The sequence below is a fragment of the Apium graveolens genome, chromosome 3 (genome assembly GCF_009905375.1).
Source record: "Apium graveolens cultivar Ventura chromosome 3, ASM990537v1, whole genome shotgun sequence".
Classification (NCBI taxonomy): domain Eukaryota; kingdom Viridiplantae; phylum Streptophyta; class Magnoliopsida; order Apiales; family Apiaceae; genus Apium; species Apium graveolens.
Window position 1 is genome coordinate 51,534,413 of NC_133649.1, and position 27,373 is coordinate 51,561,785.

Consider the following 27,373-nt stretch of genomic DNA (forward strand, 5'->3'; position numbering starts at 1 on the left):
GGTAGCTATTTTGGCACTTGACTCTATATCACTTATGCAGAATTACAAGACATCAATTATGTACAATTAATCAACCTATTCTGCATATCTAGTTAAAGTCAACATGACTTATATGCTACTATAGATTCTATACAAAGGTGCATACATAACTGTGCTACAAACTTATTATTACATAGCTACTCACTCGATGGATAATAAGTTAATCATCCGTCGGGACTATAATGAGTTATCCGTCGGGACTATAATTCTTATCCGTCGGGTACTACATAATTTCACTAAGTAAAATCTACTTAGATGTTTTGTTTATGAAATCATCAAGTACACAACATATGCACAACAATTTCTTTTCAGCGTCGGTAGGCTTTGGGATACTTGGTCGATGTCGGGATCCCTTTTATGATGTACTATAATATGTTGTAGTGTTGGGTGTGTTGGTAGTAGTTAGGTAAAAATTAGGGGTAGTTATGGGGATATTTTCCAGTCTTTCCACTTTTTAACCCTGCTATGCTATTGTACTTTATTCTCAGAACTTATTATACTTGAACTACTTATCTATGTACTTCGTTATCTTATTGAGAATCGATGAATTTTATAAACCAACTATCTATGCATCTTGTTTCTATTATAAATCCCTGGGTTTCATAAATTGTTTTAAAGATCTTCTTTTCTAAATAATCATACTCAATACCTTTTTGATAATATACCTTTTGTCATGTGAGAACCCTAACCGGTGAGTGAATTATGTAGTAAAAGGATTGCATGCACAAATGGGTAAAACTTAAAACCAAAAAAACTATTCTAAAACGAATCTTAGTTGTTATATATGCCATGTTATCTTATTTCTAAATAATTGCTCATCAGGTTTATAAAATGGCCACTTCACCAAATCACCAAGAAGAAGAAATTCAAACTCAAAACCAAGAGCAAAACCAAGACACCCCTATGATGAATTGACTCTTTCAACTTTTGCAACAACCCTCAGCCCCTAGAGTCGGGAACTTTAAACACTTTTAATTCGTCCATCCCCCGGAGTTTGTAGGTTTTCCAAATCCGATTAAAGCTCAATCCTGGTTAAGAGAAATGGAGAAAGCTTTTAAGTTAGCAAAAGTCAAGGACAAAAAGAAGGCGCGGTATGCAAGTTACTATCTTAAGGATGAGGCTAGTTACTGTGGGAATCTACTAAGGCATTGCTAGAAGGAGAAGCCATTTCTTGGTAGAAGTTTACGGAGTTGTTTTTAGAGAAGTACTTACCAAGTTATACGCAGGACCAGTTAGAGATGGGATTCCTGGATTTAAAGCAAGAGAATATGACAATAGCAGAATATGAAGTAAAGTTCTCAGAGTTGGCAAGGTTTGTGCCCGAGTATGTGAATACAGAAGCGAAGAAAGCTAAAAGGTTTTAACAAGGACTTAATCCATGGATTCGTAGTCAAGTGGCTATTCTTGAGATAAGGACTTACGCTGATTTAGTATAGAAATCCATGATCGTTGTTAACCTTCTTGTAGTCACAACACACGCAAGTGATGACGTCCCATCCAACTCCTATCACACAGACAGGTATACCTTGTGTCCCCTATAGTTAAGGTTGTTCATCTCAGTCAGAATAAAAGAATATGAAATGAATTCAAAATCAAATGAATAGTAAAGGATTTCTACTAAATGACTTGTTAGGGAAATCCTCGGATCAAAACTGAAAAGGTTCAAAGCTGATATTTCTGGAGATAATGAAATCCAGAAAACAAGATTCTGGCATGAAATGACTAAACGAGTGTTAGGGAATGTATCATCTAACAGAGACCTCTTTTTGAGAGAGGTCAAAAGAAGTTATAGAAAGAGAAGGTATTGCCAAGGTCTTAATATTTATCTTCTATTTGAACTCTTTTGTTGACTCATCATCCGTTTCTAGACACTTCTTCATATTCCAAGGATATCGATAATCTTCATCATCGTCGAATCGTAGTCCCGGAAAATTCCACAATAGAAGCTTGCAGCTGCTACGAGTTCTATCCAGCTCAACACAACCAACTCAACCGAATGCACTTATCTTAACTTACTCATTGTTACTATATCCAATAGTCCAACAGGAACTCGATATGAGCTCAAGCGTCCTCACATAGCTATACACACTCCTGCACACTCTCGTTTCTAGTTTACTATAACCTCAGCTCTGATACTAACCTGTAACGCCCCCAAATTAACCTGTTAAATCAAAATGCAAATACCAGCGGAAGATATTTAGCATCTATGACCCCAAACTAATCTAAGATCTTTTAAGGTTACAGTTCTAGAAACAAGAATTCCAAATTCCAAAAATAATTTTTCACTTTCTTTTTCTTTTAAAACTCTTTTCAACAAATTCCAATTCAATACTAACCCGCTAGTATAACTTCGAAAAGAAGTATAATAGGCCCAACTATAAAATAACAAAATTATAATATGATATAATATAACAACTTTTCATAACAGAACTTACACTAGCCCGCAAATCCTGGACCAACCACCTTCCAAGAGCTTCTTCTTTGTTTTCTCAAATTACGCGGTGAAACAGCGCAAGCTAATCCTCACTGGAGGTTAAATTTAAAAACAGGCAAGTATGAGGGGAAGAAATGCTCAGCAAGATCATTGTAATATATATAGTCATTTTGATATAAAACCGACATCTGCAATAGCGCAGATCATTTTAAAATCATAATTGCTGAAACAGAAAATTTATTAAAGAATCGGATAATTGTTTATCACTGTATTCAAAACTCTTTTAGATATTTTCAAGCGAAATGCTTCAGCAATACTTTGAATCTTGACGAGAATAAAACTCGTAAAACAGTGTTTACAGAAATATCGTAAACAACAATAACAAGAAGCAATGATTATGGATTGAATCATAAACTTTATTCAAAACCGAACTCTTGACATTAATACTCATTTTGTTGTCATATCAAATTAGATATCAATACAAACTTTGATGCTCACAATATCCCATACTAAAGTCAACATCAATCATCTGTACTAATATCTCCTTTGATATTTAACAACAAATTAAGTATCAATATAAATCAGAAACTGAATCAAAACTGCATTTCATCTTTAATCCAAAACGAAAACAGTTGATAAATCATTTATTCTATGATTATCAAAAATAATATAATAATTTAGATTTGGATCATTCACTGACGGACGTACTATCACATGCTGATCAGCCCATGTGATAGCACAAGGTCATGATTCATAGAAACATGTCCCCAAAATACGAGTACTAAAAAAAGGCAATATATCTGCCTATGGCACAAATTGTGTCATAATATTTCATATGACACTTAGCAATAGCCCTCCGCTGGACCGTCCGCCCTGGTCATTTACGCATTGATCCAATCTTAAAACATTTTATTGGAAGGGGTCATAACAATCGACACCTTTTATAATTTTATTTTCCTGTTCACTTGGGCAGGAAACTCGTAACAAAATCATCTTTCTCAAAGTCTAAAACATTTATAAATCCGATAATTGGATAAGTAAAAACACTTGACTATTCTGAACATAGAATTGCAGATGATTATTTGCATAAACAGAATCATTTATTTTGGTGATATGTAAAATATTTATCTATTTTGAAGGGGGAATAGAGAAGAATACTTGCATAACAAGATTCAAAATAAATATCACTTGAACAATAAGTGATGGTAGGGATAGTTGCCTTTCGGTTTTTAGCAGTTAGTCACACTCGTAGAAACACAATTATCTCAGTCTGTCATCTTAAGGCCTCATCGTCTTTTACTTCGCTAAATCTTTGATCTGCTGCTCATGCAGTGCTTCAACCCAATATTCCATACTATTCAATTATAGTCTTCATTCATACCATCTGGTCTTGATCGTCTTGAAAGACTCGTATCTAAAATTAGAAAATAATATTTTAATTGTATAAACGATAATTACTCGATGAACTACACGTCTAAATGGTATCGTCTACCCGTACGATACCGCATACATAAAGTAACAATTACACATACGAATCATACACCACGTAGGCACATAGTTCACGTATTTCACATAGTAATTACATAATTCACGTATTACGTAACTCGATTTGTTAAAAGATTCAGTTTGATGTGTTTAAAATTGAAATTGGATCAAAATACGGTTTTCGCAAAATGTTTGACTCAAACGGGGTCGTAAAGAAATTGACCTTTTATTACAAAATAATTTAGGCCTCAAATGTTTTATCGCAAGCAGAATAATTTTGAAGTCTGTAAATGTTCGTTTATTGTTGTTTTAACCATATATTCATTTGTATCACCTTACTTTAATAATTAATTTGTGTATCTTAACCCTATCTTTTAAATTCACTCTTGACCTTCAATATATTCTTATAATATCTCTCAACAAGTTTCAGTCTTTAATCGACTCGAAAACAGTCTTGGAACTTGCCCGAAATTAAATATCAAAATGGTCACAAACTATAATGCTACACAATCTCTTTCAAATAGTCAGTAGTCTAGGATTTTTAATAAATTGAAAAATTATAATTTTGTCACAAAATCTTTGCTGGGATAATATTGAATCAGTAATCTATTTCACATAAAAAAATTCAATCCAGGATCATTAATTTAACTAGGTGAAATCTGGTCTCAAAGTTGGACAAAACGCAGTTTTCGTCGGTTTTGCGCTAAATTCACTAAAACCTTAATAACTTTTTAACCGTTAACTCAAATGACACGAGGTTTTCGCGTGCACGATCTAGAGACTTTCTCCGACATACTCATATCAACTATAGTCTCAGTCCTATTTCCAGAACGTCCAGTTTAATTGTCAAAGACAGAGGCAGTGCTGGAAATTTTATTTAACGTCGTCAAAACTCCCTAAACTTAATCGCAACCACAACCTATATCCAACATCATTCTTTAACCATTTTCAACTCCTCCTTTCAGTTAATAATCAACCAGAAAACAAAAGAAAAATCCATTACCAATTCATCAAACACAAACACTAAAATCAGTCTAAAATCAATCCCAAAACTAAGCAATCTGACATTATAATTTATGCATAAACATCTAACAACAATTTCAACCCATGATTATAATATAGAAAATTCGGGGACTATAAATTTGTGTAGAAAATTTCAATAAACCATATATTCATCCAGGAGTTGGTCAATATATACATACAAAGATAACCGGGAAACAGGGGCGGACCCAGGATTTCAAACTTACTGGGGCTGGGATAAAATATTTTTTTGCTAATCCTATATATTTAAAAGTAAAATACGGAGTTCAAGAAAAATAAATAATAAAATATTAATTTATGGTGAAAAAATAAAGTAAAATTTACTCGGAATAAAAATAAATATTTGACGCAACACTGATTTAGTGTATTAAAATTATAAGATACACATATTTAATTTAATGATATATTGGTACACACATTTAATCAATTGCATTATATTCAATTATAAATAAAAAGAAAACTAAATAACTTCAAATAAGGAACAAAATAAATCAATCAACCCAATTGATCAAATAAATAAATAAATAATATCATTAAAGAACAAAAATCGATTTAAGAATGATTGATGAACAATATGATAACCGATAAAAGACCTCTTTTTTTATTTGCAGTAATGTAGCCCCATGTGCTTAGCTTTTTTTCTACTTTATTTACAACATTAAATATAGTAATGGACTATCTTATTTTCAAGATAATGGCCGATTTAGTTTTATAATATGCAATAACTCAAGATCTACGCGGCTATATATAAACGGGGCTTCTCAAATATTTAAATACGCAAATTTATAACAGACTGAAATCATATATATAAAATATTAATGGACCGCTAAAATTTCACAGGGGCTGGAGCCCACCCTAGCCATGGGTTAGGTCCGCCCCTGCCGGGAAGAAACCTACTCTAGCCAAGTCCGACAAACAGAGTAAAATCCGGTGACCTTGAAATTCACCCGGAAAATTTTAATAAAGATATATACATATATATATATTATTCCTCATGAACTGATTTGTACATATCCATGATCATAATAGGAAGAATCCAATTCAATCGAGGCTCAGATTAAGATATAAATTGAAAAATTTACCAAAAGGGATGGTACAGGAGAGTAGTGAAAGAGGAGATAGGCTTGGGGAGAGAGATTGACCAGGAGGGTGCGGTTGTTATGAAGCAGCAGGAGGGTGCAGAGCACACATTGGGGAAGAGGGGAGAGATTAAGGAGAGACTAGAGATAGGGAGAGAGAGAAGAAATTTGGATACGAGGAGGATGAAGAATAATTAGAAGGAAATGAAAGTAGGTTGCTGCGGTGTCGCCACGAGGAGGTGAAAAAGATAGGTGGCAACTATACAAAATTTTTATTTAATAATTCTAATTTTTTTATTATTTCTTTTTCACAAAAATCACTTAAAATACTCTTGTAAAATTTTAAACTAGTCAATACTTATTAAAGAAAACACAAAAATATATACATTTTTTTAAATATAGATATTCAAATTATCTATCTCTCCGTATTTTAAATTTTTTTTTTTGACAGTATAAATTATTTTATACGAATTTTCAAAATAAGGATCGGTAAAAAAAATATTAAGTATAAAAAAATTATTTTGAAATACAAACTCTTTAAAATAAATCCAATTACCATTTTTAAAAAGTCCAAATACGTATTCTAGAGATTTTAAAACAAATCCCATGGTTGCATAATATCCCAATAACTTTATAAAATATTTAAATATACAAATTTCAGACAATAATTCATTTAAAAATCATTTTAAACAAAATCAACCATGCCAAATACACATAGCCACATAAGCACGTAATTCCCATATACACATAATTTCATATCCAAGAATCATGTAATACATATATTTAAAATAACCATATATTTTATTAAAATACTAAATACGTAATAAAACAGTCATAATTATATATATTTTTGAATATTTTCACAACTCACCCACAAACATGGTGAACAAGAATAAAGTATCAAATTTAAATTAATGCGAATAGAATATCCACTCGATACCTAAAATTGTAGAATAAACTCATTTACCGATATCAATAAAATAACTGGATTTTAAATAAATATTTAAAGTAATAAAATAATCAAATCCTTTTACAATAATGAGAGAGATCAATAATGTACTAACCATTAGCACACCGAGTCAAACAATGACACGAACTCATGAAATCGGATAAAATATCCATTATTTTATTCCGTCTATAGGAAAATCACATAAAAATAAAAAAAATAATAAATTTTGAAAATACGGGATATTACATTAAGCTTGGAAATGGGAATCTAAAGAATCGCTTTCAGAAAGATGAAAAATTGACAAAGGAAAAAAAACCACAGATTCAGGAATACAAGACTCACGGAAAAAGGCACCCTGGAAGATGTAATAAGCTCAACGTGACGTGTTTCAAGTGCAACCAAAAAGGCCATTACTCTTCAGAATGTACGGGTGGTACGGGAAATCCAGAGATGACTCGTTTTAAGTGTGGAAAAGTTGGCCATATGGAAAAAAATTGCAAGGAGCCTGTTCAGAAGGCAAATGTTCTTGGGATTGCTAGACCACCGCCTCCCCCAGCACAAACAGTCCCGCCAAGGGCACGGACATTTAACATGACGATAAAAAATACAGTGTAGGATGCAGATGTGGTAGCAAGTACGCTTGCTATAAATTTAATAGAAGTCAAAGTGTTAATGGATTATGGAGCTACTAAATCATTTATTTCTGAAAGTGTTGTTGATAGACTAAAGTGTGTTGCGTACCCTTTAGAATCTAACCTGATTATAAAAGTAGCAAATCAGGAAAGAATTATTGCCGATAGGAGTTAGGCCCTTAATCAACTATAGAGGGGGGTGAATACAGTTAATACAATCAATTCGATAAAGTTTCAATAGAATCAACAGTTTTTATATTAACTGATAAAAACTTATTACAAACGTACTCTCTCAAAAGGATGAGCAAATATTCTTGAGAGCTGCTAGGTTATACGAAAGATATAACAATATCGCAATGCATATAGCATGAATCTAATTTGTGCTTTATATAGAGCACAACTATACAATGTATAATGAATCATATTCTATCAATAACAAGGAAACCTATACAATTGCTTCTGAGATAAAGTCCTTCACCACCTTGAGTTCATATTTCCCTTTCCTTATCAAAGATCAACTGATGTGACAAATACTGATTTCATCATCCGTTGATATCATCATCCGTCGATAATCTTATCCGTCGATTATCAACATCCTTCGATGTAAGTTCTGATATGAACTTCTGATAGTTTCTGCTTGATATCATCAATTGCTCCTAACAATCTCCCCCAACTTGTTTATTATGGAAATATAGACAAGTTCTAATTTATGATGTCAAAACTATCTAAATGCAGGAATCAAGTATGCATATTCAATCTTACTTCAGTAAATATCAGACTTTACTCTTCATCCTGAACTGCTTCTTTAACTTGAGCAATGTTAGAGGTCAATTCCATTTCTTTAGCTCAGAATGCTTCAATAATCTTCCTTCTTCTTCTTCTTCTTTATATTTTTCTTCAGTATCATGAGCTTGTACTACTGTATAGATATGATCTATCAGTATTTGTGTTAGGTCCCGAATTATCGTAGAAGGGGGGATTGAATACGATAATCACTAAATTAAAAATTCTTTCGAATCTTTAGCGGATATAAGATTTAGTGCTCGGTTAGTGGTTTCGTATTCTTGAGGTGAATAGTGTTTAGAACAATAAAATGAGGAACACAAGATATTCGGGGAAATATATCTTCGTATATAAATCCTCGAGGGGTGTTGCAACACTCCGGTAAATAAATTAACTGGCTACAATCTAAAAACAATAAAGTTCCTAGCTTCTACAAATATTTACAAATCAAATCCTATACAATGATCTAGCTTTTGTTTGTCTAAGGATTTAATTACCGGATAACGATTATAATGCCCCTATGAATATACAAGAATTAAATCAGGCATTATAACGTTACTCCGGTGAGAAGTTAAACAGATATACAAAAAACTTTAGCTTCTCTGAAAATCTTTGCTGCTATTTTTACCTCTCTTTTGGAAGAGATGATGAACACTAAAATCCAATCCAGATTCTTTAATGCTTCGGCTGCAGTGTAGACTTATATATCAATTAAATGTGTGGATAAACTGAACCACATAAATAATTGATTGTACAATAAATTGTGGCTGAGGATTGAGGAGTGCTCTGTGGCGACCAGCTTCTATGCTCTGTGGCGACAACAACAAGCACAAGTGCATTGCCTTAAATTTATTTGAGCTTAGTTAATTCTGTGGCGACTCCACGTACAGGAGGTGTTAGTTGATTACTCTATGGTGACAAGAGGGGAAGGGGGAAAGACTCCTCTGGCGACCACTAGTACTACTTAAACAAAACTAAACCAAAATCAAACAAACTTAACCTGTACGTTTATTTCAATTGATTTCCATTTTCTTTTATTTTCTTTTTCTTTCTTTTTCTTTCTTTTTTCTTTTATTTTTCTTTTTCTCTCTTTTTGTGTTCTTTTTCTTTTCTTTTTCCTTTTCCTTTTTTTGATTTTCCTTTTTCTATTTTCTTTTTTTCCTTTTGAATTTTCTTTTTCTTTTTTGTTTTTGTTTTTCACTTTTTTTTGTTTTTCTTGTTTAAATTGTAACTAAATTAATTTATGAAATAAACTTAAATATAACTTAGATAAATAAACTAATTTAAATTTATAAAAATAAACTTATTTAAAGTTTATAAAATAAATTATTTCAAGTTTATTAAATAAATTATATTAAAGTTCATTAAATAAATTTATTTAATTTAACACTTAAATTTTGAGTTTTGCTAGTCCCCTGAGCTGTTTAGATGTATACCCCGCGCACTTCTTCTCGTACTTTAACCGATAAACGTTCAATCCAAGTACGTTCCTCAACTTAACAATTCTTCTATAAATAATACCCAGATTACTTTCACGAGTTGTTGACGCCTAGTGCAACTGGTCTGGTTCACAGACGACTAACCCCGATTTAGGTCTTCGTATTATAGCCTTGATTACATTGTTAAGCTTGCCTCAACTTTATTGCTTCGAACACTAACTATCAATAAACAACTGTACTTTCACTGAAATCCTTTATGGTACTTTAGACAACGTCTTCATTGCTACTACAATCTTGAATACTTCATTCATTGTTCTTCACTGACGCTTGAACATATAAATGAACTCCTGTCAGTGAGTATAACTTCAAGACTGCAGCTGTCTTCTTTAACCTCTGTCTATACCATGTCTTCAATTCTTCAGATTCCTATGCTTCATACACTGTTTATCTTCAATCAATGCCAATACACTGAAATCTTCTTGTAGCACTTATACACTGAATCTTCAATATTTCTGAAACCCTGATAGTCTTTAACCTTTATTCTTCACCGATGCATGTTCATATTAATGAACTTCTTTTAGTGACCTGTAAACAGACTTCAAGCCTTCTTCTAATCTTTTGATTCTTTGTATTTTCCTTGTCTTCATTTTTCTGATTTCTGGTGTAGACATAGTATTATAAACCTATCATGTTCAAGTGTTGTTATCATATTAAGTTATCACGTAACTGTTCATACGGCTACGCAGTCTCACCAACAATCTCCCCCTATTTGATTGTTAAACCTAACAAATAAATTAAATAGAGAGGATAACTCAACTAACAACTAGAAAAATTAAAGTACCAAGACTTGTAAATAATGCTACTGGTTTTATGGATCAAATACTGCATTTCCAGATTTCTTGAGTAACTGAAATGAAATATGCTTGTTCCTCTAGCACTGAACTGATCTTCAAGTAGTTTCATCTTCATTTTCTTGGATCTTCAAATCTCTGCCAGATAATACTTCTCAGTCTTGAAGTAATCATCAGCAGCTTCTTTTGTACAACCATATTTCCTGTTGAGAAGGGCATATCTCTCTTGCTTCCCCCCCCTATGAAAATCAACTGCTTACAGGAGATCACCTTTGTTTACCACATCTCCCATTCAATAGGATCCGCAGATAAAAACTAATGGTACTCCCCTTTTGGAAACCAGCTACTACCCTTATGAAGAACAGTGATGAACCAAACCACTTCTTCTGATCACTAGAAAATCACCTTCTTGTTTACCACCTCTCCTGTACAATAGGATCCATAGTTACAAATAACAATGGTTTTGTGGTTATATGCTTTACCTTTTTCCACCTGCCTGCTATTTCTCCCCCTTAGTTGAGAAATCATCCAAACTATTACTTAAGCTTTTATCTCCCCCTTAGAGAAAGGTATTCTAATCCATTCTGTAAATGTTAGGTCCCTAAGAGTTAGGTTCCAATCATAAAACAGATTCGAGACCCGAAGTATCAAGAACCATGTTTAGGGATAGGGAATGGGATATGGTTTTTCTCTTTCATCCTCACTGTAAGTGTGTGATTCTGTTTCGTGTACCTCACAAGTGTTTCATTCTTCTCTCCACTCGTATGTAAACTCATTCTCACAAGTGTATCACTCCTCTCATAGCTCCAAAATCCAGCTGTACCTGCAAGGAAAATCACCTTAGCCATCCTTAAGGAGGTCACAGGTGGTGCAATGGGAGTTCGCAAATCCCCATCCTTGTTAGACTCTTTCAGATGAATCTGGGTCATAATCTACAAGTTGCTAGTTTCCCTTTTAGGGTTTCAGATTTGAACTCTGGGAAGGTAAACAATGATCCAAAGAATTTAGCATAAAGATCAAAGTTCCCTTCTAATGTTTGTGAAGACATTTCCTTGTGACTCATCAGGTAATATCTGAATCATTGTCAACAAGTTGCCGATCTGCACCTATGTCAGATCCACTATCCGCAGATGCATCTAGGAGATTTAAGCCTGGGAAGGTAGACACTGGCCACTGACATATGGCTATTGGATCAGTATCCTCTCCTAACACCTGTAAAGTTAATTGGTCCATTAAAGAACCTTAAACAATCGAATCTGACCGTAAAATGGTTGAAACTCTTATTTCCGTCAACTCATCCCTTGTGTGTGTAACCTTTCCTTGTGCAACAAGAATTGCTTATGTTTGAGGTGGTGACACTACATCGGATACCCTGACCGACAAGCGAATTTCAATAGACGCACCCTATTGAGAGGATGAATCTAATAACTATTTTTGTGCCTTTTCAGCCATTACATCTTTTTGAGAAGATGTATGGGGGCTAGCAGTTGTCTCAGTTTTGATATTTCTCAACTTTGTAGGAGACAGAGCTGTTGGGTTGACTTCAGAACCTTCCTTATGTGGTGCACCAAGGCACTCTCTCCCTCACGCTCATTCATACTTCATTTTAGTGGTAAGAGAGTGTTGGTTGGTTCTGATTCTGTGTTTGTCTTTACAATCTGGGATAGAAGTTGTGGGTTTTCAACCTCATGACTATCAAATGAAAGAAGGTCATTGGAGGCTGAACATGTATCACATAACATATGGAAATATAAAGATAAAATGCACTTAAGATTTATAATGAATGAAAATTATGCATTTAATCTTTTGAGAGAAAAGATGTACAATAGTGATTTCAAAATGATTTAAATAAATTAAGAAATCACTAAAGTAGAAAGAAGTTTGATTTTCTCCTAAAACTATTCGAGTGCGCAAGTCTATTTTATGCCTAAAAAGATAAATGATTTGATAAGACACACACTGATGACCTAACAGTATTAAGAAGAGAAAGAAAGATCTTGTCTTTCACGATGGATGAGTTTTTGTAAAAGCAATGATCACTTAGGGTAAAGTCTAAGCAATTCTCATTCATGTCAAAAGCTCCATAATCTACCTTTATAAGATTATAATCAACAAAATATTTTATTCATAAATATCCTTAATAAGACTGACTATGTTGCTAATTTCAAATTATTGTGAATCTTTCAGATATAGCAACTCATATAAATTCACTAGAACTTAAAATCTCACAATTATCTGCAACAAAATATTAATAATATATCATTGTCTGATACTTGTCTAGTACTTTGGATACTAATAATTATGTTGCATCCTACTTTAATATAATTTAAATCATGAAACTGATTTGACATGAAATTGTCTAATATTATAATTCAAATATATTATAATAAGATATCAACGAATTAAATACCAATTATCTATTAAATAGACATTAGCATTCAAATTCATATTTCATACAATTGTTAACTCCTAACAACTGTAATATCTCAGACAATATTGGTTCGATAAATAGAGAAACATTAACCAACATTGTCTTGTTTGCAATCTTAGAAAAATATTCTAAGTTCCATATACTTTGATTCAATAAGTATTGCATCTATATCAAAGTGTTTCGGAATTTGCAAATAAGTATAAAAATTATTCTAACTTGACAACATATGGTTACTTCTAATAAAGCAAATAAACATTAACCATGGTTGTACTTAAGAAAGATTTTTACACTTTTTATATTAGTATAAGTGGCTAAGGATAATCATTGATTACTTAGAGGAGTTCTAACTAATGTCACAAATACTAATACTTCACAATTAGTTAGCAGTTGAACTCTTAAGTAAATATCATTAACTGATATAAGTCAAAAATTAGCATACAACTAATCATGCTACAATCATGATTCTGATTTCAGAGAATTCTTGAGATGTAATCATTGCTAAATTCACTAAAACCAAAATCTCATAATTAACTTATAGCACATAAGTTACAATCAATATACTAGATATCAATTATTGACAGATTTAAGTATGATTAATCATGCTGCTAATTTATTTTAAGTTAGTTTAAATTCTGGAGCAAATAAAATCATTGAATTGCTTCAATTTCCATAATCCAAACTACCCAAAATAAATATTAAATAAATAAATACTAAATATCTATAAGTTAGACACTAGCACTTAAATATTTATAATTATCCTTGAATAATCACCAATAGGATATATGACTTATATGCATGACAATCACTTTCTGGATAATTAGTAATTTTAGAAATACTTTCTAAGCATATAAAATATTGAAAGTTTTATACACATGACTTAGGAAATACTTCAACTTTCAATATCGGTGATTTTAGAAATAAGCATTAATTACTTAGAACAAAAATTCTAAATAATATCACTAATACTAAAAGTACCACAATTATTCGTACATGATACAAATAACTATGCTGTATTTTATTTTAATATAATTCAAATTATGATACTAATATGGAATGGAATTGTCTACCGTCATAATTTAAATGAATTAAAATAGTATTCAAACTTAATGCTATAATACTTAACTACCACAAATGTATATGACATTGTTATCATGATAATTAAGATAGTAGCACTAAGTACGAGGTACTGGATTACTGATAAATTCAAAAGTCCTTTAAATATTAAAGTTTTAATACTTGTGAACTTATATTAAGAATTCCTTATAAATGGGATTTCCAACTAATATGCAATGAATGGTATCCCACACTTACAAACCAGTCTTGAAAAATTAACTTTAACAAGTGATTTAATAAGTGTTTCTGCAAGTGACTCTTTGACTAAAAGACATGCTCTCGAAATAAATGATACCTGGTGTCAAGGCGCCTTGTCATAGAATGTTCCACAGAGTTGTTGGATTTGAGGTTGTTTCTCATCATAACAAGAAATCAATCTTCTTCCATGAAGTTGACAGCTTCTCGAGATGCTTCCCCTGTCACTTAAGTCGACAGCTTCAGAGATGCTTCTCCTGGCTTTCTTATAATCTTCGTAATCTATATCTATATAACCAATCATGTTAAGCACTATTTCTTTAGGGTACTATACTCCAAGAGTTGGTAGTCCCGTAAGATATCTAAAATATTGTTAATAGCTATAAGATTGGATTCTCTAGTATCCACTTGGAACCTTGCACACTTGCATATTGAGAACATTACATGTTGTCTATTAGCATTTGAGTAAAAGAGTGAGCTTGTCATACCTCTCTAGCTTATAATAATTACATTTCCAACATGCTCCTCCATACCTACTCTACAATTACTTAGCAAATAATTTTGCATAAGTTTTTGTTAGTAGACCAACATATAACATTATCCTTATATCACTACACATATATAACATTATGTTCGTGCCTGGTGATAAGAGAGTTATTAATATGATGACTCTACTAGTTCATATTTAATTGTAACTTCAGTTAGAGTGTCATACCATGTCCTTGACGATTGCTTGAGTGGTATACTAGTTCATACAAACCTGAAGTGAGCTTGTGAAGAAGAGATTTACATGGTCCAATATATCTGCAACTGCAAAGTACATGAACTGTTGTGCATTGACTTCCTCTTTTGACTCACCAACCAGGAGTGCAGTTATACACATTTACCAGAGTCCAATTTCAGGTAGAATGTGCATCAGGTGCCTGATATGTTGTAATATCCTCAAGTCTCGTCACTGGTGCTTTCTGTCAGATACTGCTTCCAGATAATAACCTAGCATCCAGTTTGGCTTTGTCCCTTGTAACAATGCCATTGTCATCCAGTTTGACTTCTGGTTATCCTTGTACCAATTACAGAATTGTCGTTTGGTTTGGATACCAGCTTCCCTACAATCTGCTTGTTGACTGATTGAGTTCATCTTGCTTTGCAATCAACCAACCAATCTAGATCTATCAGAGCTTCTGTAACTTTCTCAGTTTCTTTGTCCAAAATAGAAAACTAGAGAATTAATTATTCATTCTCAGTAGCCCTGCTAATCATTACTCCACCATCTGGATCACTTAAGAACTAGACTCTGGGAATAATATTGACATCAAACCCTTTGTCTCAGGAGATATGTTCTTTAGTGTCCTCTGATATTCAATGTGGTGTTGTATTTGACTAGTTGATCCTTCTTTTGCTCCCCCTAAGTTGTTGCTGAGATTTTCTGAAAATCCTTACCCTTGATGACTGGCTTCATTGAAATAATGAGTTTATGTTATACACTGCCATTCCACTGCTTGGATATGAATCATCAATACCATTAATTTCTCCTTTAACAGCTTGGAGCATGGAGTTGTTGAACTGTGCACTTGGACTGTCTATCACCTTCTGTTGATCAACCACAAATGCCCTGTAGGTTGTAGACTCCACTAAGTAGCCATGAAGAATATCCTCACAAGTCTTAGCTGCAAATGCCAAGATCTTCAAACAATTGAAAACATTTTATTGTTTGCTTTTATAGAATATTCTCTCCAAACACTTTCAGGTTATCCAGTGTTTGCTTTTATTCATCATTAACTCATTAGTGGTCTTCATGTATCCATCCTGATCAAGGCTTGGTCTTACTTGTTGCACTCATAAATGGATTAACAGTTCTTGGTACCCAACTAATCAGTTTGGGTCCAGATGGATTAGAGATATTATTATAAACAGAGATAACAACAGCTGCAACCTTATCATGCTAATTCTTATCTTTGACTGACCATTTTCTCCATTTTAATACCCTTGACAAATTTGTCTCTAGGCTAGGGGAAAATTGGTTCCAACCTTACATAAGGAGGACTAGCGGTCTTTGCCCTATTATAATCCTAAACATGCTTCTTCTATAATTAATGCAAGTACTAAGAGATGCATTCATGGCATAAAAATAAGCAAGCATTGAAATAAGAGTACATGGCATTCAGTCAGAAATATTACGCTTAAGATTTAATCAATACAAGTATGATATGGAATAAACAGAATTAACAAATAAATCACTAATTCTATCTAGTCCAATCCTGTTGATGTATCTCATCTAGCTGTCTCAATCCAAATATAAACTAATACATCTTAACAAAAAATTCAGATTAAATGGATAAATCACATTGTAATGGATACAGAAGATAAGCATAAACAAAGGTCTTAGATGCTGGAAAAACATATATCTCACTAAAGCAATTAATCATGTTCAACAAATATTCAAACACATAGTTAAGATCTCCTAAAGTAACATGCACAAGTTAAATATCAATCCTAGTTACCAGAAAAATATTCTAGTGAACTAGTTCAGCATTATCTATGTGTGATGTTATCATGCTTGTGCGAGTGTTAAGCATTTAAACACTAAGATCTTAATCATGCATTGAATATTGAAAACAAAGTATTGCAGTGGTTCAATAATTTGAAACCTGAGATATGTTTCTTTCTCGTGCACTATAAGTTTTGACTGGCTGCTTCACTAAGAAAACATTCCACCTTTGTCATATATCTTCAATTAAATCCCTACTCATCCTTGTTTGTCAAGCTTCTTATTCTGTTGTAGCAAAACCCCTGATAGTTACTTGACACATATTGTTTGTCACATCTGTAGCTATCAAATCTTGTTTATGTCCCAATATCAGTCTTGTAATCACCTCTTAAACTGAATCTGTAAAAGCCTCTGCTTCAGAATAGATAGGATTGACCCTTGGATATAGCTTATGTACTCCTTGTGAATCTGATTCGACTAAACTTCCCTGACATGTGAAACACTGCCCTGAAGTCCAGTCCCTTAAGTACTTCTACCTGAGCTTCCTCTGATTCAGCTATCAGTAACTCTTACATTCTGTCCTGAGGTTCCAACTTTACTATCTGTGACTGAGATGTTTGTTTGTCCTCACTATTCTCTCTGACCTCCACAATTCCTGCCTGTATGATCTCTTTGATTCTCGGATAAATATAGTATTGGTATAAACCACTGTGTGACTAAATAATCTGGAATTATAGAGTTATCTTAAAATCTTCGAGAAAAATTGTAACCGCATAAATTTCATTCCTTTCCTACGTTTGAAAACCCAGTGGTATCCTATGGAGTAAGGCTTTGAGGAAGTTCCACAATTTTCGTCTATAGGTCTTGAAATTAGTTCCATTGGAGTAAAAAAACCATTACCTATAATTTCCGTGTTCGGGAATTTCCGTCTGAATAGCACATGGTCTTTGTTTTCTTCAAAATATTAAAATCACTTTAAAAACCCGAAGGAATCCTGAGTCTATCAATCCTTTGAGTACCCTTAATTTAATATTTAAGAGAAATTTAAATTTCCAGAATTTTTAATTTTCTTAGAAAATAAATTAATCAAAAATAAATAATTACGAGAAAATTAATTTTCAAGAATTTCAAATTTTCTTAAAAATTAAATAAAACGTAAATTATTATTTAAGAAAAAATTAAGTTTAAGAATTTTAAATTATCTGAAAAAATAAATGAATCAGAAATAAAAATTGGTTACTACTCTGCGCACATAGGAGGACTGTTTAAGTCGTTTGTGGCGACACCGATTATTTGTATGGCGATTACTGCTTCTTTGGCGACCAGTATAATAACAGAGTGCTTTTGTGATTCACTTTGTTTGTATTTTCCTGCGTGTGGCAAACCACGGTTGCTACCAATTCAGTGTTTTTCTATTTCTTTATTTCTACGCTAATGTTGTACCTTCAAACTAATACTTCTTATATTAATAAAGCAAAGTAAATCTGAAGCAACCAGTGAATCATAAATGGCAGCCTTTTAACTGGAAATACTTATTCTAGCAGCAACAAAAATTACCCGAAATATAAATTTAATTAAAAATTCTTATTTTCAATAATTTAAATAATAAATTAATTTAAATCAAATTTATAAAATAAATTTATTTAAATTAAGATTATAAAATAAACTTATTCAAATTTGAATAATAAACTCATTTAAATTAAATTTACAGAATAAATTTCCTAAATCAAATTTATAAAATAAATTATGTAAATTCAAATTAATAAAATAAATTTATTTCTGGATCCTGATTTGTGTATCAATCAGTCAGTTCTGATACCAATTGTTAGGTCCCGAATTATCATAGAAGGGGGGGGGTTTGAATACAATAATCACTAAATTAAAAATTCTTTCGAATCTTTAGCAGATATAAGATTTAGTACTCGGTTAGTGGTTTCGTGTTCTTGAGGTAAATAGTGTTTGGAACAATAAAACGAGGAACACAAGATATTCGGGAAAATATAGGTTCGTATATAAATCCTCGAGGGGTGTTGCTACACTCCGATAAATAAATTAACCGGTTATAATCTAAAAACAACAAAGTTCCTAACTTTTACAAAGATTTACAAATCAAATCTTATACAATGATCTAGTTTTTGTTTGTCTAAGGATTTAATTACCGGGTAACGATTATAATGCCCCATGAATATATAAGAATTAAATCGGGTATTATAACGTTACTCCGGTGAGAAGTTAAACAGATATACAAAAAGCTTTAGCTTCTCTGAAAATCTTTGCTGCTATTTTTTACCTCTCTTTTGGGAGAGAAGATAAACAGAAAAATCCAATCCATAATTCTTTAATGCTTCTGATGTAGTGTAGACTTATATATCAATTAAATGTGTGGCTAAAAATGAACCACACAAATAATTGATTATACAACAAATTGCGGCTGAGGATTGAGGAGTGCTCTGTGGCGACCAGCTTCTATGCTCTGTGGCGACAACAACAAGCACAAGTGCATTGCCATGAATTTATTTGAGCTCAGTTTATTCTGTGACGACTCCACGTACACGAGGTGTTAGTTGATTACTCTATGGCGACAAGAGGGGGAGGGGGGAAAGACTCCTCTGGCGACCACTAGTACTATTTAAACATAACTAAACCAAAACCAAACAAACTTAACCTGTACGTTTGTTTCAATTGATTTCCATTTTCTTTTATTTTCTTTTTCTTTCTTTTCTTTTTCTTTTTCTTTTATTTTTATTTTTCTCTTTTTTTGTTTTCTTTTTCCTTTTCCTTTTTTTTATTTTCCTTTTTGTATTTTTTTTTCTTTTTGTATTTTCATTATTTTTTGTTTTTTTTATTTTTCTTGTTTAAATTGTAACTAAATTAATTTATGAATTAAACTTAAATATAACTTATACAAATTAACTAATTTAGATTTATAAAATAAACTTATTTAAAGTTTATAAAATAAATCATTTCAAGTTTATTAAATAAATTATATTAAAGTCCATTAAATAAATTTATTTAATTTAACAATTAAATTTTGAGCTTCGCCAGTCCCCTCAGCTATTTAGCTGTATACCCCGCGCACCTCTTCAAGTACTTTTACAGAATAACGTTCAATCCAAGTACGTTCCTCAACTTAGCAATTTTTCTAAAAATAATACCCAGATTCCTTTCACGAGCTGTTGACGCCCTGTACAACTGGTCTGGTTCACAGGCGACTAACCCCGATTCAGGTCTTCGTATTATAGCCTTGATTATATTGTTAAGCTTGCCTCAACTTTATTGCTTCGAACACTGACTGTCAATAAACAACTGTACTTTCACTGGAATCCTTTATGGTACTTTAGACAACGTCTTCATTACTACTACAATCTTGAATACTTCATTCACTGTTCTTCACCGACGCTTGAACATATAAATGAACTCCTGTCAGTGAGTATAACTTCAAGACTGCAGCTTTCTTCTTTAACCTCTGTCTATACCATGTCTTCAATTCTTCAGATTCCTATGCTTCATACACTGTCTATCTTCAGTCAATGCCAATACACTGAAATCTTCTAGTAGCACTTATACACTGAATCTTCAATATTTCTGAAACCCTGATAGTCTTTAACCTGTATTCTTCACTGAGGCATGATCATATTAATGAACTTCTTTCAGTGACCTGTAAACAGACTTCAAGCCTTCTTCTAATCTTTTAATTCTTTGTATTTGCCTTATCTTCATTTCTTCTGATTTCTTGTGTAGACGTAGTATTATAAACCTATCATGTTCTAGTGTTGTTATCGTGTTGAGTTATTACGTAACTATTCATACGGCTACGCAGTCTCACCAATAATTTGAGATTTAGTCTCCTTAGGTATTGTTTTCTTCTTCACAACAGCTTTGGCTTTAGACTATAAAATCTTTGACTTCTTTCCTATCTTCTATTTTCCTTTAGGCTTCATATCAGCCGTTACTGTAACTTGTGATCTGAGATCTTCTGGCTAACTGATTTCCCTTATAACTATACCTCTGGTTGGTCTATTAAAAGGATCATCTTCATAAAGTACTTGAGAAATAACATCAATATCAACATTTGTTGTCTGCATGGAATTCTTGAAGTCTTCCTCCATTTGCCTTAGCTGTTCAAGATCAACTCCAGGATTTTCTTTTGAAAATATTCTTCTACTTACCTCAGAGTCAAATAACTGAATCTTTGGATCCTTGTAGAATAGAGCTGTCTTTCTTCCTTTAACTTTCAGAGTTTGAAGAAATTGACTTGCTTCAACACCAGCTTTTATCTCCATAATATCTTGGTCTTCATCAGCAATAGTTGTGACTTGTGAAGATTTTTGCATTTTTGTAGTCACGGTCAAATCTTCTACTCTTCTTTTATTCTTCTTACTTTCTCCTCCTTGTCTAGATTGAAATCTAGTGATTACTTTTGATGAACCACTAACTCCAACTAGCTCTTCACCTTTTCTCCTTTCACTTTCCTTCTGTCCCCCTTATTACCTCCATCATGATTTTCATCATCAGTACTTGTCAATGTCAGCTGTTTGCATTTAGATTTAACAATTTTCTCCCCTTTTTGGCATCATCACCAAGCAGTATAGAAATAAACGGCTCCATTGAATTCTGTACTTCTGTAAGTTGAGCAGACATTTGATCTTATTTAGCTTCCAATATAGCTTGACTGGCTTCAATTTCAGTTTGCTTGACAACTACTGGTGAAATTTGTTTCTGAATTTCCTGATGAGTAGTTAGCTTTGAAGCAATCAAAGATTCTTTAATCTGATTAATTTGAGTAGTAGTTGTTTCATGAGCTGTGTGTAAGGATCGAACAACTAAAGTTTATGCTTTCAGATGATTCAACATATCAGGATTTGTAATCTTTTGTTCCGCTATTTTCAGATGTGTAACAGCTTGTGTTCTGGAAATAGGATATTATTGTCTTTCCAATGAACATTTCAGAGATTATCAGAATAATCCTGCTTTGTAACACCCCCAGATCCGGGGTCGGGAATCCGGGTCGTCACGGTCTTTCTTTCCATAAATATCACTTAACTTAATTAAAAATAAATAACCTCATGCTGTGACCCCACAATAACACACACCACAACACGTTATAGTCTCAGAGATGAAATTGAAATAAGTACAAGTCCTTGAATCCACAATTTAAAATTTATTACAACCCAAAATGATTATTTAATAAGTTTACGATTAGTTGCCATTATCCAACACAAGTTATAATTATACATAATTGATTCCCAAAAGTAGAGTGCCTGGTCTACAGATAGATCTACCTCTGTAGCCATAGCAGCTATGATATCAACGGGAAGACGCGGGAAGCTTCCCACGCTCTTGCGCTGGGTCTGTTAGAGTCTGGCTATCTTTCCTAACTGTTGTTGTGTGATGAAGAAATGAAGCAAGAGTGAGCATTATAGCTCGCAAGATAATATATAGTGTAATCAATAATGCAAGTATCTAACTAGATTACTTACTAGAAATCTTTATCAAATGTAAGATAATTACTTACTGGATATAAGCTTAAAGGAAGATGAAGTTACCAAATACTTCACTATACTTATATCCTTTTAGAAAACTACTTGAACTACCACTATTCAAAGTATAATAAGTTTTCGAAGTTCGTCACATAAATGAGACTACAAGATAAGACTTGTATGGATTCAATCTTTGAATTATTGAAAAAAAAAATGAAGTTACGAGATACTTCATTAAATCACACATTCCCTGAAAACCTTTGTCATGAAAAGTATAAACAGAGTTGTAATATCCACTGAATTTGGAATGAAGAGAATTTTGGCATAAACCTGATAATTTGCTGATCAGGCAAAGATACCAATAAGTAACCTTTTCTACTAGTAGATGGATGAATCCCCCACCGGTCATCACCTTGGCCGCATTAGGACCTTGTGCTGGACCGCCGCCCGGCCTCTTACGCGTTGATGGACTACCACCCAGCCACTTACACTTTGATAGACCGTACCCCGGCCTGTCGCTTATGTCGACTCAATTAGATGGACTTACTTCCCGAACGTTGGGCAAGTAATCAAATTCTTTTATCAAAACCGCAACCTCGTTGTGAATATAAAATACACCACAGAGCCGGATCCCTCAGATTTTTAGGCGAGTATTTAAATCCCCTTCGAAAGGAAGATCTTAAATTTGAAAACGATTTTTGGGATCCGCTCTAACTTTTAATATCATTTTGAAGACTCAAAAACATTTTAAAGAATGTTTAGAGTAATGATGATTTAATAAAATAAATCAATCCCGATATATTAGGAAATATCTGAAAATAATATTCCCATAAGGATAATCTTTATAAAAATATTTGAAGTAGAAGTTTTAAAACTCATACTTGAAATGAATAATAAATAACAAAAGATATACTTATATGAAAGTACGGTCTTTATTTGAATAATTGAAAATAAGTTTGATTATTATTCAAAACTATCGAATATACCTTATCTGATTCATAGTTATAGAAAATATATATATATATATATATAAATATATATATGTTATACTCGGGAACATCGACTCCCGGTTTAGAAAAATGTTCACCTTTGAGTCCCCTATACTAAGGGTATACGCAACTACTGCTTATCTCTATCATAGGTATTATGCAGTTTATAAGCATTTGAATTGATAATAGAATATCAAGACTACGAAACAGGCATGCATATAAATGTCATATCACATGCTTCAATATATCGCATGTAATAGCCCCAATTTTTGGATTTTTTGAAACCCTGATGAATAGTAACTTTTGCTGATGGTGCTAATTAAGGAAAATCATCAGACCACACTATATAGGAGTACTGTAATGGAAATTCTAAGATCATATTAGTCTTTCATAAAGTAAATAAGTGTATGTAAAGATCGTCAGAATCCAAATTCGAACACTTTGATTTTTCCCGAAAATCCACCAGATACAAAAAGAATTGAGTATAAGGTAACATGATAAAAAGGAATATAAAATATTGAGAAAGATTTAGGGGAACCCAAGTAATAAGATCCCGGATATGATCCCTCAAACGACGAACGAGAACTAAAGTTAAGCGAACCGTAAAACAAATAAGTGACCAAGAGACAAGCTTGTACAATAAGCCAATGATTGTGACATCATCACACCACAAGGAGAGGACATGTGGCAATTGGATGACATAGGAAGGATGACATAAGCATGACAAAAAGGAAGTGTGGTGTTGGTTAATTCTTGGCCATGCAAAAGTTACCATGGTAAAAAATAATTAACAACAAAAGTATATCAACCAAGCCAAAACAAATCATAACACAAAAACATAAGTTGACTTTCGTTTTAAAGAAAGAAGCTCTCGGCTTCTTCATTTCTTCAAGGAGAAGAAAATCAAAATCCAAGATCCAAGCATTGTTAAATCGTGAGGTAATTATCCAAGGTTCCTTATACATAGATATAGCTATCCCATCAATCTAAGCTTCCCTTTCCTTCAAAATCTCTTCCAATAATTCAAGGAAGAAGATGGTGAATAGTAACTTTCAAAAAATAACTTTAGTTTTCTTGAATTTTTATGAAAGTTTAAGGTTATACAAGCAAGGATCAAGGTTCTTTTAGGCATTCAAAGCTCCTGTGTTGTGTTAAGAAGCTTCAAGAAGGTATAAACTCCAAACCCTATCTTTAGTTTTGAGTATTTAGGAATGGTTATGATTGATATAGTATATGAGAAGCATGATGCTTGTTTGTTTAAAGTTTGGTTGAGTTTGTAGAGATTTTGATGGTTGAATCTTGGTTATTAGTTAATGAACCTTAGTATGGTTAGTAGCTTTTGTTGTGATTGAATGAGTTGGATAAAACATGAAGTAATGGACTGATGTAGTGAGGTTTGGAGGGATTTTGGTTGCAATGATGATTGTGGGTTGATTTGTGGATTGATTGGAGTAGTTAAAATTTGGTAATCGCGTAAACATAGCCGTCGTAATGCCCGAGTTACCTTAGACTGTTTTTGTTCTTAACTTCAGGACCCGTGAAGTCACTGTTAGATTCTGACCATTTCCATTTTTAGTTATTTCATGTTACGAGCTTCGTTTTGATATGTGGTTCGCTTGAATCCGATGTACGGTTTAGGAGAAACGACCGTTTTAAGTAACGGCGTTTCGCGAACGAACCATTACCCCTCACCTTACTTTGAAACCTTGGTTAAGGCCCTTAAATGACTAATTGGAGTATGAAACATTTATGTAAAGTGGATTAGGCAGTTGGTAGGGTATTCGCGAAAGAATCGCCTTAAAATTCTTAATGGTCAATTTATTAAAAATGGTGGAGCCGAGGGTACTCGAACGACTTATGTGATTCGTTAAGCGTAGAAGTGACTATAAGCGAACGTTAGGGTTCAATTGGTTAAAGTCCAGTTTCTTAAGCGACCGGGGTTTAATTCCAGACTTATTTTATTGTTCATAGGTTATCGGACCCACTCTAAGCTTAAGTCTATCCGGGAACACTCAGGCAAGTTTTCTACCCGTTATACTGTTGTTGTGATGTATATATATGTATATGCATTATCTTGTGATAAATGCATGATTGTTATTAGAAAATCTTGCGATATATTGGAGTATGCTGATATGGTTTATATGCATGCCTGTTTCGTAATCTTGATATCTAATTGTTGGCTCAATGCTTATAAACTGCATAATACATATGCTAGAGATAAGCAGTAGCTGCGTATACCCTTAGTATAGGGGACCCGAAGGTGAATATTTTTCTAAACCGGGAGTCGATGTTCCCGAGTATAGTATATGTATATATATATAAATAGTTTTCAAAACTATTAATCGAATAAGGTTTATTCGATAACTTTATTTTATTTAATGAATATTATTTTGAATATTCATTCGAGGACTTATGACTCCGCTTATTTTATTTAATGAATATTATTTTGAATATTCATTCGAGGACTTATGACTCCGCTTATTTTATTAAATAATATTCTTTATTTTATTAAAGAATAATATTTCGATAATCAAACTTATTTTCTATTATTCAAAGAAAGATCGTACTTTCGTATATGTCTATCTTTGGTTATTTATTATTCATTTCAAGTACAAGTTTTAAAACTTCTACTTCAATTATTTTTATAAAGATTATCCTTTATGGGAATATTATTTAAATAATAATATTCAGATATTTTCTAATATATCGGGACCGATTTATTTCATTAAATCAGCATTACTCCAAACATTCTTAAAAATGTTTTCGAGTCTTCAAAATGATTTTTAAAAAGTTAGGGCGGATCCCAAAACTTATTTTTATATTTAAGATCTTCCTTTCGAAGGGGATTTAAATACTCGCTCAAAACCTGAGGGATCCGGCTCTGTGGTGTATTTTACATTCGCAACGAGGTTGCTGTTTTAAGAAAACATCTTGATTACTTGCCCATTGTTCGGGAAGTAAGTTCATCTATTTGAGTCGGCATAAGCAACATGGGCTCAGTGGGCGTCCATGAAAGTGTAAGTGGCTCGGTGGGAGTCCATCAATGCGTAAGTGGCTGAGTGGCAGTCCAACATGGGTCCTAATGTGGCCAGGGTGATGACCAGTGGGGAATTCGTCCATCTACTAGTAGAAAAGGTTACTTATTGGTATCTTTGCCTGATCAGCAAGATATCGGGTTTATGCCAAGGTTTTCTTCTTTCCAAATTCATTGGATATTATAACTCTGTTTATACTTTTAATAACATAGGTTTCCAAGGAAAATATGAGATATATATAGGTGTATATATATATATATCGGGACTTAATGAAGTATCTCGTAACTTCATTTCTGTTGAATGATATTTCAAAGATTGAATCTATTCAAATCTTATCTTGTAGTCTCATCTATGTGATGAACTTTTGAAACTGATTATAACTTGAACGGTGGTAGTTTAAGTAGTATTTGGAAAAGATATAAGTATATTGGGGTATCTTGTAACTTCATCTTTTCAACTTATATCTAGTTAATGATTATCTTATGCATGACAAAGATTTTCAGAAAAACGTTGAGACAAGGTTAGATATATGAGATCACCTTGCAACGATATTTTTATACAGTTATAAACCGGAACTCAGTGTATATTATACGTGGAAGAGGACTTCCAAGATTTTGAAAAGTATATATCTATATATACTGAATATTTTGCGACTTCATCGCATTAAGATATCAAACTTTGTTTAATTCTTCTTGACCAAGACTTTCATGAGTATTATGAGAATGCTCATATATTGTTAATTATTATACATATTATTTCGGTGGGCTTGTTGCTCACCCTTGCTTTCTTCTTTCATCGCACAATAACAGATAGAAAAGATGAACAGGACCAAGCTCCCAATTTGCAAGCGTTAGGAAACGTTCTGCAGTTTTCTGGAGGCGTTGATGCCGCAGTAGCTGAGGTAGGAATT